The sequence below is a fragment of the Parasteatoda tepidariorum genome, chromosome 5, assembly GCF_043381705.1.
Source record: "Parasteatoda tepidariorum isolate YZ-2023 chromosome 5, CAS_Ptep_4.0, whole genome shotgun sequence".
Classification (NCBI taxonomy): domain Eukaryota; kingdom Metazoa; phylum Arthropoda; class Arachnida; order Araneae; family Theridiidae; genus Parasteatoda; species Parasteatoda tepidariorum.
Genome location: NC_092208.1, coordinates 11,681,362 through 11,694,638, shown reverse-complemented (window position 1 = coordinate 11,694,638; position 13,277 = coordinate 11,681,362). Strand labels below are relative to the sequence as shown.

General features: G+C 30.0%; 1 protein-coding gene across 1 annotated transcript in view; it reads left to right on the top strand.

The window, feature by feature from the left end:
- Positions 1 to 11,664: 11,664 nt before the first annotated feature.
- The window catches only part of LOC122272056 (long-chain-fatty-acid--CoA ligase 6-like), a gene marked incomplete in the record, with an annotated part of 122,862 nt that continues 121,249 nt past the window's right edge, over positions 11,665 to 13,277 (top strand). Inside the window, 1 exon segment of the mRNA XM_071180997.1 lies at positions 11,665 to 11,724.

Sequence of the window (13,277 nt, the reverse complement as noted above, 5' to 3'; positions counted from 1 at the left end):
GAAATCTACATAGTGAGGAGCGAATTAAATGAACTTACGCGTACCGGAATCTTTCAAGAATGATTTATAATATTTTCGTAATAAGATTGCCAGATTACAATATATGAAAACAGAAGCATAAATAAAGTGATATCTTATGGCACGTTCTTACTGCAAAACTGAAGCGCGTCTAATTTGTTAGTTACCTTGGGTGGGCCCGAAAATGGATGCGCGCAAGGTAATAATATAATACAGGATAATTCAATGTTTGTAATTAAAAAGTTTGATAATTAAAATTAAAATATTTATTTAAAAAAAAACAGGATTTACTCGTTTTGAATTGATTTTTAGCAGGAGCCAAATTATTATTGCTGCTGAAATCCAAAAATTAGGCTCAAAGAGCAATGCCCTAAACACACGAAATTAAAAGACCGATCTGAAAACGGAAACAAAAGGAAACAAAAGTAAGCTAATAGTAGATAATATTAAGCGCTAAAGCTGCTTTAAATATAATCACTATAACATATAAATATATATAGATATATATATATAGATATATATATATAGATATATATATATAGATATATATATATAGATAGATAGATAGATAGAGATAGAGAGAGAGAGAGAGAGAGAAAGAGTTGTTTTGTTTCCTTACTCTTTCCTTAAACTTTAATTATTTCTTCATTATAAATTTTCTTTCTCTCTTAAAAAAATATTTTTTCTATCCTTGTTTTTTTACCTTATAATATGGTTCCTATATACTTGCATCTTAAGCGCAGTAAATAAAACTGAATAAATCTTAAATTCTTACAGTTTTTTTAATATTTTCTACTTTTTCATTCTTTTTAGTCTCTTAGTTGTGTTTTAAATACATATTCTTAAGACACATAATAAAATATAAATTTCCTATTTATATATCCTTGATTGGCTAACTAGTTTTTTTTTTCTTGAACCCTGAATGAAACCCACGTAAAAAATTTCTTGAATAAATAGATAGGGAAAATATTTCCAATTCCAACCATAGAGAAGAATTGCAACTCGTATCATTTTTCATTCCTGGTTACTTTTAAATGTTACTGTATCTTTCGATTTCATTCTTTTCAGTGAATGCATTTGTTTGTCGACATTTTAAGAGTCGATTTATTACAACTCGTCCGGTTCGTATTTCATTTCTAGTTTTTTTTCTTCTTTCGTTCTTTTATTTTATTCCAATACTCGTTTATTTAAATCGTTTTGGAAAAAGGGACTTTGAAATTTTACACTTTATTTTTAGAAATAGGAGAAATGCTGAAATATTTTTATGTTTTGACAGCGTTTTGCAATTTTTTGAAACACTATAACTGATAGCTTTAGGATAGGTTTGAATTTTCGTTTATAATATATTTTATTTTCTAAGATATTAAACTTTGCAAAATTTCTATTTGTATTCAAAATTATCCATATATTTGGAACTATTTAAATTAATTAAAAATTTTGCACTCAATTACAAAACTTATTTTTTCAAAGACTATTCCGTATAGAAAAATATATTGTTATGATAATTTAATATCGAACAAAAAATGTTTGAATTGTTCAAACAGGGCGTAAAATATCTACTAGCCAGCTCGCCATTGGCAACTGAATATTTAGATCTGGAGAGTAAGTTTTACCTTATAAAATGTTGTGTTACAAAGCAAACAATTGATAAATCTTAAAAATGGAAAACAGTAGTTTCTGACTTTAAAAAGATGATCTGAGTGTTGACTCAGGGGTTAGAGTGCTCGGCTTCCAATGAAGTAACCCAGGTTTGGATTTCAGCGATGACTAGTCGATATGAATTCTACACCTGCCTCGCACCGACCACAATGCGGACGTAAAATATCCTCAAAGGTAGACAGATCATGGGTAAGAACCCCCGTGCCGTCAGGCTAAACGTGAGAGGTTTTCGTGGTCTTCCTCTCCATGTAAAGCAAACAAAAAGTCTTCCACGAAGAAGGCTTATTACAGTGGAAAAACCGCATATCCACATTATTGTTATCGTTTAACAACATATTCATAAACCGGATGTGCGGCTGTTCAACTCAATAAGCTTTTAATTTTCAATTTTTTCTCCAAGACTTATTTGAGCACCATTGGGGAAACTTTCCCTTAAGGCTGTTTTCTGAAGGCTCTGTCGTCATATGAAATGATGCTTTTATGCTAATAATATGCTATTTTCACAACTGCTGTAACAGTTGCTCATGACTGTTAGGTAAGGTCAAGTTTGAAATATTTTAAAGCTGTTTATGCTGATTTTGAAAATAGCGCACTATGGAGAAAAAACACAATTTTATGAAAATGAAAAGCGTTTGAGGTCTATTTTTTTTCTAATATTTAAACACATGCTCTAATGCAGCATTATCTGAGCACATAAAAATTTGCAAAAACTGAGAATAAGGCAGTGTTTTTGATAATTTTCATCTTAGTGGGAAACTGTTGCCAAATTGGCGATTTTTAAAGAAAGTTTAAAAACTTTTAAAATATTTAAGTTATTTGTCCATTCTAAAGCCTAGATTATTCTAAAGCCTAGATGATATCCGTTCTAAATCCTAGATGATCTATAGAGTTTAAAATTATTACTTTGCTTCTAGTGTAGGGCCCTTAAACTGTGGCTTTTCATTTTTTTTTTGGCAACAGAGCTTCGAAAAACCATGCTAATGGTGTGCTTCTGGGTTGAATTATGGTCGCCACAAATCTGGAAAAGAATAAAAATCTATTAGTTTTGAGTGGCACTTTCGCTACTCGCTCAGTGAAATCTATTCCCTAAATCATTGTTTGAAGTAATAACTGACTTTTTTTCAAAAATCTGAACTTAATTTAAAAATAAATAGCAATCTGGTATCAAGTATTGAAGCAGAACTGTTTTCATGCAAATACCCTTATCTGTCTATCAACTGGAGTAAATTTTTCGAGTTTTCACTTCCGTACCCTTTAAGAATAAAATAGAATAATTAGCCTTTGAATGCTAAGATTGAATTTTCACTGATCAACAAAGAATAAAGTTGTAAATTTTAATTATTATTATTTTTTATACATTGGCAAAATGGGTTTGATGGCATGCAGGTTGAATTATTATTTGGACTTCATCACACTTTCCAACTGTGTTCAAAAGTTATAGTAAACAGTGCGCATGCGTCGTCATTGCATGCGTTGCTATGGCGACGGCTGCTGTTTGATAATTATTTTATATTTCTCTTTTTCACTTTTAATTTTGTTATGCATTAAGTTGGTGAGTTTATTTTTGAGATATGGGATCAGAGAGGTCCCATAAATACTTCTTGAGTTGTGAATAAAAGAGAATTTCATCGTTTGAACGATATATTTGTTTTCATTGTTTTAATTAAAAAATCAGAAATTCTAACCTGCACTTCAAACTGAATCATTTTCAATACGAATTCAGGTGAATATCACAAATAAAGAGCATCCCAAACAGATTGACACGGTCCCAAAGGTTAAAGTTGAAGCAAGAAAAAAACGATGCCAAGGGTATCCTGTCCTCTATCCAAAAAATAAAAATTGCCAATGGGTAACCTGTGATAGCTTTTCGCAATCAAAAATTTTTTTTTTTTGAAAATTTGCTGGAAGCTTGTTTGGACCACTTTCCTATTTTCTTAAAAATTGAACACGATTCGCATGTTAGTCAACTTTAACCCATTGTACAAGTATCTGCTAGTGAAATAAAGTATACATTTTGAACACATAAAATACTTAGTATGCAAAAAAAAATGGTTTCTTCGGGAATTATTTGAAAAAATAAATTATTAAAACTTTTAAAAAAATTGAATTGGGAAAAAAAATGAGGAAAATTTTATTTTTGTTTTTATTTTTTTTTAATGGTGAAATTTTTATTCTAACACTCTAATTAGCAATCTCAAGAACCTTGAAGTATGCTTCTGAAATGAGATTGAGAGGGCTGATTTTTTTCTTGATGTCAGCCCACTTATAAACAAAAATATCCTACATATCTAGCTTGATTTTATTAGCTGTGTTTAGGAAAATTTCAAAAAGTACCATCGAAATAAATAAAAAAATTGAAAATCAGGAAAAATAATTATCATAAGTTGGTAGCGGATTAGTAGAGGTAATATTTTAATAACTTATTTTTATCACGCAACTCTATATTCGTTCGCAATCGAAAGTTTGGAGGTAAACAATTTATTCATCAAATCAATAGTTTACAAAAAGTCACAATTCTTAACGACTACTAAAACAACCTTAAATCAGCTACAAACTACTTTTTAAGCCTAAATATATCCATTTGCTTTATTTTGTTTTTTACTCAGTACAAAATAAAAATATTTTGTTTGGGCCGAACCTGAGTAATACGGCAAAAACCTAAGTAACCCCTCAGTTGACGGTAATGAAATTGACAGTATCTTTTTAAATCGAAATTCAATTTCAAAGTCAATAACTATCTAGATTCGAGAATTAAAACGGAATTTCTTTGTTAAAAGTATTCATCTGTAACGTAGATATTTTTCTCTGCTTATAACTATTTTCGATAATTATAACTCTTTTTGATAATTATAACTATTTATAATACTAAGTTTTTATTAATTCGCTTTCGCTTCTGTGAGGGATGAATATTGTAATAAAATTTATAGTCAACTTCCAATATTTTACTCCAATTTTAGTAACATAACAGTATTGGATGACAGCACAAGTTTCAATAATTTTATGGTTTCTACAGGTAAAATTTCTCGCTTAGATGAGAAGAACATGTGTTCAATAAAAAAAATCTGTTTATTGATTTGCAACAGAGAAACATGACTAAATTTTAATCGAAAGTCGTTGCTTGATGTGAATTGCAATTTACAATATTTTTCTAAGTGGTGCAAACATATTGTATTTTTATTTTATATAAAGAACATGTGATCAATCGAAATTTCGGCCGATTGATTTGCAACAGAGAAACATGACTAAATTTTAATCGAAAGTCGTTGCTTGATGTGAATTGCAATTTACAATAATTTTCTAAGTGGGGCAAACATAATGCATTTTTACTTTATAAAAAGATCATATGCTCATTCAAAAAATCAGCTGATTAATTTACAACTAAGAAACTAGACAAAGATTTAATCGGAGCTCGTTGGATGATGCGAAATTCAATTTTCAATTATTTTCTAAGTGGTGCAAACATAATTTATTTTTATTTTATAAAAAAACACATATATTCAATCGTAACTTCGGCCGATTGATTTACAACAGAAAAATATGACTAAATTTTAATTGTAGCTCGTTGCTCGATGTGAAATTCAACTTCCAATTATTTTCTAAGTGGTGCCAACATAATTTATTCTTATTTCATCGAAAATGAAATTCCAACCACTTTTCGACAAAAACAAACAACCAGAAACAAAATAAAAAGAAAGATGTAAATAATGAAATCTACATCTTTCGATTAGACCTGAAACAAATAACGAAGAGCGCAACTCTTTTATTGTCTGTCTCCACCGCAAGTTGTTTTACAAACGACTTTCCGAAGAGATACACCCCACGTTTTGTCTTAGATGTGACATAAATAGAATTATTTTATCTCTTTTTATTCCACTTAAAAAATTGTTTTCGAAATTTCATTTCATTACATTTTTTTTCTTTTTTTTTTTATAAAAGGAATCATTCGAACTCGTATCGCTTTTTACAACTACAACTACAAAACACGATCATAACTTAACACTCAGTTTCGATGCTTGCTAATGTAGAAATTCATGGAACTTAGATTTGCATCAGTATTGTCTATTTCATATTTTTTTAATCCACTTAAAAAGTTATTTTCGAAATTTTCAATCCATTATATTTCTTTTGTAAAAAGAATCATTCGATCTCATATCGCCTTTTACAACTACAACTGCAAAACTCAATCATAACTTCAAGTATAACACTTAGTTTCGATGCTTGTTAATGTAGAAATTCACGAAACTTAGATTTGCATCAGTATTGTCTATTTCATATTGTCAGGAGTGACATGCACGCCATGGCACATCCGGAATTCTGTGTCCAGGCAATTATAGAGAGGGCTAAATAGGACTCTTGTTGCGGTTGTGAGTAACTCAAGTAAATGTTAGGAATGTGGCATGTCATCTCTCAGCTTCAAGTCAGTCTGGGTCAAGAGGAATTGGAAATATTAGTGGGGCGGAAATGAGTGAAACAGCAATGTAGGAAATAAATGTTAAACACTAAATCTCACAGTAGTCACTATGTTTAGAAACATTAATACGTATTCATACTTTTTCGAATACTACATACATCAAAGTAACACTAAAAATCTATATATACTTTATTTAAATAGAAAAATGCTGAATTTAAACATTTAAGAGCCCAAGAGAAATCCCATGTTTTATATCACTAAATAATGTTTAGATTTAATTCATATATCTGTAAGTCCTTAAAAGGTAATTGCAGTCTTATCGCTTCCTGCATTTTCATTAGATAGAAAAATTCTATGGTGTATTCCTTAATAAAAAAAGATCCAAATATCGTTGGTAATGATAAGCCTAAATATAGCAAAAGTTATGTAGATAAATCATTTTAATTTGTAAATTATTCATTTGACCGTTACATAACTGCATTTACAAGCAAAAACTATTTAATACGCCTTCTTCATATTATTCTGAGCTAATATTACATTTTTAATTTTGATTATTATGCAAATTTAACAACTTAAAACGAAAAGTGCTGTTTCCGCTAAAGTTGCAGCTCCTAGCTGCGTAGTGCCCTTGACTGATTTATTTCAAACTAGTGGGCTGCGCCCCCTGCTCGCTAACGCTCGCCAACCCCAGAAAATTGCTACGCAATCTTATATGGTTTGCTTCGCAAAGCAAACTCGCTTCACTCGCTACTGACTTAGGTACATTGCAAATGCACAAAATTCTAAGAATTCAAAACAATCATTCAAATCCATATAAAAACTTTTTTTTAAAGAAAATTACATCTTTTTAGTAAATACTAAGTCATTAAAATAAATTCGCTTTCAAATAAATGACATGTAATTCGTTAAACCTATTGGAATTGTGCTATAGTATAATTCGTGTTATAAATCAAAAATCGTCAAATAAATTCGTAATATATAAATTCGTAATATAAATTCGTATATTCGTAATATAAAAAAAAAGCACTTTCGACAAAATACTAAAATAGAGATATATCGACAAAGACTGCTCAATTCTGCCTAGCGTAATAGTATGAGATTGCCGCAGCTGATGCTCTCTGGTTATTTCCGTTTCCGTTTTTAAAAGCGCTATATGTTGAGCCACCTCAGCTAGATTTGGCATGTGACATTTTTTGCGGCAATCATTAGTCCATTCGCCGTGTAAGAGAAATAGTAACGTAAACAAAACAAGGCGAGCGTTGCCACCGGCGGAAAAGAAATACAGCCAAAATGTGGGAGCCACGTGAGAGAATTATATATATTAGATGATATGGAACAATGATACACTTCCTGAGGAATGGAAAATATGTACCATATATATGGTACACACATACAAAAAAAAAGAGATGTGCTTGACTATGGAAAATTATGGTAAAATTACCGTACGAAATCGTAGAAACATTTCTTATAAAAAAAAACTTAATTAAACTTAATCAAAGTATACTGTATTTAAAACATTCATATAGCAACGGTTTAACGCAAAGTCTGGTTTTCAAATTTACAGTTTTTATTACCATATATTTAGTAAAAATACAAAACTGAAAAGTGAAATTAACCAACCAAATGTCTTCATGACATTTTCTAAGGCATTATGATTAAATGACCAAATTTTTGAAACAAAACCAAATTTTAACATGGATTATAAAATTAAATTTATAATTAATTTCACCAAAACCATTACCAAGACTCTTCGGTAACCAATTCGGAATTATATTTGGAAATCTTTAAAAAGCCTGATACGTGAAATACCTAAAAATCTAAAGGATGAAATTGGCAACACATCTGGTTACAATGCTAGAAGATCTAAAGTGCTGAGAACCATTTCTAGCCAAGCCTATAGGAACAAGACAAAGAGGCAAACCTCGCCTTAAATTGATCATCTCAAAAAAGCCATGCCCATTCTAAAAACCGAAAATTAAAAGAGAGTCGCCAAACAAAGAGACGTCTAGAAGAGACTTTCCGAGAAGGCCAGGGCCCATCCAGGCAATGAAGAACGCATTTCTTTGTTAAATTTTAAAGTAATCCTATGATATTAACTGATTATTCTACATTTTAGAATATATCTATTACTTTACTATTATTGAAAGGTAAATAAGTTATACACTGTAATCATGTATCATAATCATGTATCATGATCATGTATCATAATCATGTATCATAATTATGTATCATAATCATGTGTCATCACATTAATTGTTACTTAATGTAATGTGTAGTGTTTTTCTTTTTCAGCGCCAACCTGGGTTNATAATAAGCCTAATAATAATATAATAATAAGATAAATAATTCTAGCGCATTTACACGCAAAAACTATTTATTAGGCCTTCTTAATATTATTCTTAGGCATTATTACTTTTTTAATTTCGATTATTATTCAAATTTAACTACTTAAAACTCAAAAGGTTGTTTCCGTTAAGTTTCAGGTCATATCTGTGCAGTGCCCCTGACTGATTTATTTCAAATTATATGAAGCAATGATACACTTCCTGATGAATGGAAAATATGTACCATATATATGGTATACACATAAAAAAAGAGATGTGCTTGACTATGGAAATTTATGGTGAAATTACAGTATGGAATTGTAAAAACATTTCTGATAAGAAAAATAACTTAATTCAACTTAATCAAAGTATACTGTATTTAAAACATTCATATCGTAACGGTTTAACGCAAATTCTGGTTTTCAAATTTACAGTTTTTATAACCATATATTTAGTAAAAATACAAAAATGAGAAGGGAAATTAACCAACTAAATGTTTTCATGACATTTTCTAAGGCATCATGATTAAATGACCAAATTTTGGAGAAAAAAAACAAATTTTACCATGGATCATAAAATTAAATTTATAATTAATTTCCCCAAAACCATTACCAAGACTCTTCGGTAACCAATTCGGAATTGTATTTGGAAATCTTTAAAAAGCCTGATACGTGAAATAACTAAAAATCTAAAGGATTAAATTGGCAACACATCTGGTTACAATGCTAGAAGATCTAAATTGCTGAAAACCATTTCTAGCCAAGCCTATAAGAACAAGACAAAGAGGCAAACCTCGCCTTAAATAGACTATCTCAAAAAAGCCATGCCCATTCTGAAAATCGAAAATTGGAGGAGAGCCGCCAAACAAAGAGATGCTTAGAAGAGACTTTCCGAGAAGGCCAGGGCCCATCCAGGCAATGAAGAACGCATTCCTTTATTAAATTTTACAGTAATCCTATGATATTAACTGATTATTCTACATTTTAAAATAAATCTATTACTTTACTATTATTGAAAGGTAAATAAGTTATACACTGTAATCATGTATCATAATCATGTATCATAACCATGTATCATGATCATGTATCATAATCATGTATCCTAATTATGTATCATAATCATGTGTCATCACATTAATTGTTACTAAATGTAATGTGTAGTGTTTTTCTTTTTCAGCGCCAACCTGGGTTGATATATCGTCAATTCAGTTGTATTAGGGCAGAGGTGTTGGCCATTCTTTCAGGGGCATCATATTAGCTGTGAGACGTTGCTCCCACCGTAAGGTCTGATAGTACAGAGTGAATGAACGAACATCCACACCTTGTGAGAGATACGAACAAGGAACCTTACTGATGCAAGGCTAATTCCCTGACCCCTACTTTAAAGTCCTGTCTGCCAAACTATAATATAAACTATGTAAATTTAAAGTAAGCCTATGTTTAATGTAAACCTGTCTATAAAACACAAAAAAAATTGAAACTGAAGTTATAATAATAACCGAGGACATCCGCACCTTGTCCGAGATTCGAACCCTGAACCTTTCTGATGCAAGGCCAGTTCCCTGATCCGTACACAATCCGGTCGGCTAAACTATTATGTAAATGATGTAAATTTAATGTAAACATATGTTTAATGCATGCTTGTCTACAAAACACAAAAAAAAATTTTTAATGAAGTTATAATAATAACCGAGAGCAGTGATTAAGATCAAATTTTATCTCAATAATATCGGAAGCTAAATCTTTATTGGTAGAAAAAAAATTCGGGATTTTTTAATTGAATCATTTTTAATTTTGATTTACCAATATGTTTATTGTCAATGATAAGAAAATGATTACTCAGATACTATGGGGATTGGTGAGCGAAACGGACAAGGAGAGAAGGTGCCTGTTCCTTTTGCTCACATAAATCACCTCAATTTTCTTACCGCTTAAAAATATTATAATTTAATATCTAATTAATATCTAATTTATCCTTATTTAAGATTATCCTTAATTAAGATCTAGTTTAACCTGATTTAAGAATTATGTAATCAAGTTATTTTCAAAATTAGCATTCATTTTACGTTGCAAAAACAGAGCCATGTACGAGGGTTGCTATTTATATTTCTGGCCTTGGCAACAGTAAGTGTTGCTCGGCGACAGCAGACGATTTTAATCGAAAGTTTGATATTTTTAAACATAAATTCAGCAGACGATTTACCATTATAGCTTCATTTGTGTTGTTGACAGTAAATTGAAAAGTTCTTCTCTTTCAAAAAATGGAATTGAATCGTGAACATTTTCGTGCCATTATTTTTCATAACTTTCGACGTGGATTGTCAAGACAAGAGTGCTTCGATGAACTTAATTCTTTATTCAGCGATAAAGCGCCATCCTACAGCACTGTAAAAAATTGGTATAACGAATTTAATCGTGGTCGATGTTCGATCCAGGACGAATCCCGTGCAGGTCGTCCAAAATCCGTTATTGTGCAGAGAAAAGATCGATGCTGTGCATGAATTGATAAAGCTAGATCGTCATGTGACATAACGTGAGATAGAGGCGTCTTTGGACATTAGTATGACTAGCATCAATAAAATATTGCATGAACATTTGAGCGTAAAAAAAATTTGTTCGCGTTTGATCCCGCATAATCTGACAAACGCTCAAAAAAAATTTTGAAAAACATTAAAACCAATTTCGATCCTGCATATTTGTTTTTTCATTAATAGGCCAGAAATATAAATAGCAACCCTCGTAATACGTAGACTTAATATAAAATATTGCAGATCGGAATGCTAAATTATCTCCTTTCTTTTACAACTTGACTTGCATAAGAGGGGCGTAGTTATTTTAATGATCATTATCCTAATTCCTTTAAAAATATCTACAACAAATTTACAATGCGATATTAAGTTTATCCGTAGAGACAATAGACAAACGTCCATATTAAAATTTTAAAATCCTAATCCGCTAAGTTTGACTGTTCAAAAATGAAATCATTTGATAAGAATTGTTCAGCATCGATATTATTAGCCGAATTTTTTCCATCCGGGTTCTCAATGCTGTCGATACAAATGTCTTACAGATTACAGGAAAGTAAATTTCACTAATATTCAGTTGATAATTATATGTTGATATTAAGTTACAATTAGTAACGAAGGAAAAAGAAACAATTTTCCGTCTCATTCGATAGCAATAGCTACTAATGTGCTTACTGCGTATTTTTATCCCATTTACCTGAACACTGCTAATTCATTGGGAAAGTGTCAGCGCACTAAATACCTATCTCCTGTCTCAGCTTACAAATCACAAAATTCTTCGAAGAATCGTAAGTTATTTCAGTAATATTTTTTCCAGTGTAATTTATCAATGGATTAATTATTTAAAAGAAAAATAACATAATTTATTATTTCTCTTACATATAACCCTTAAAAAAAGTTTTATAACAACATTTAAAAACATTTTGTGTATTTCATATTTTATATATTTTTAACTAATAAGTGATAAGCCAGGCAAATAATTTATAGGAAATCAGAATTATGAACGCTTGCTCTTTTTTCATAAAAATAACCTAATTTTAGATATGTATTTCTCGATGGAATCTGAAAGTTTGAAACTTCACTTAACGGTGATATTTCAAATTTTAAATTTATGCAAAATTATATTATTTACACGAAGTAAAAGTTTTTATACACATAAATCAACATTTCCTTGATAGTTATAGAATTATGTAGTTAAAAAAAAAACAGAAATGGCTCAGCGGTTGAAGATACTATACTGCCATTGTGAAGGACTGTAATTCGAACCACAGCGGTGGCTTGAAGAAAACCCAGCTTCAGATTAATGGGCAACAGCTTGTCATGAAAGTATAGGTGGCTTGTAAATAATGCTGGCCACATTACCAAAGGTTATTCATAAGATTCTGGAGATTTCCCTCAGTTTACAATGGGATGTTGTGGAATTATTTTTTTATATCATTATTATTTAACATCATTATTAAGAATGATATTAATTATTAATTCATAATTATTACTCTCATTGCTTAGTACTTATTGTATATATTTTCTGTATCATTATTAATTAATGATATAAAAATTCAATATAAAAATTAAAAGATCCTAAACATTAAAATATTAGAGTAATTATTAAAACAATTATTAAAATAAGTAAATTTAAAAAGAAAAATTTCAATTAAAGCTATAGAAAATGGAAAAATTCAAAAAAAAAAATGTTTAAAACTGCCTTCAAGTAAACTAATTTTATAGATACATGGAAAATTCATTAGTGCGTATGACATTAGTATCAGTAAAATTCAAAATTACTTGTGGTCAACATAATTCTTTGAGAAGTGCATCTTTTGTTTATTATTTTTCTCTAAAGTTGAACATTACTCCGTCTTTAATCTCACGAAATCTCCACTTCGGAAGACGCATTTTCGCAGACGTGATAGTTTTTGTATGACCACGTCATACAAGCTCGCTCCAAAATTTCCTTGAGAAAACATTTCACCATTAAACTAGCATGATTAAAGTCTACTTCTAAAAATAAAAATATTACATACTTATGCATGAAAATCTGATCCTTATAGCAAGAAGCTATTCATGTATTCTAGCGTAAACCAAATATTATTATCAGTATCTTCTTCAAAATTAATTTCTCTACAGATGGTACGAATCAGTTGCATGACAAGAGAAAAAAGAAAACGTCATATCATAAAATATCTATGAAACATGATTGCCTTAAAACGATTGTACTTGTTATTAATATGTAATTTTATCTCTCCATCATACCTTTTTTTAATATATAACAGTCATATTATGCATATTTATCTCAAAAACAGCCAATGATTTTTAAAAAAATTAAATGAAAAATGTAAATGCA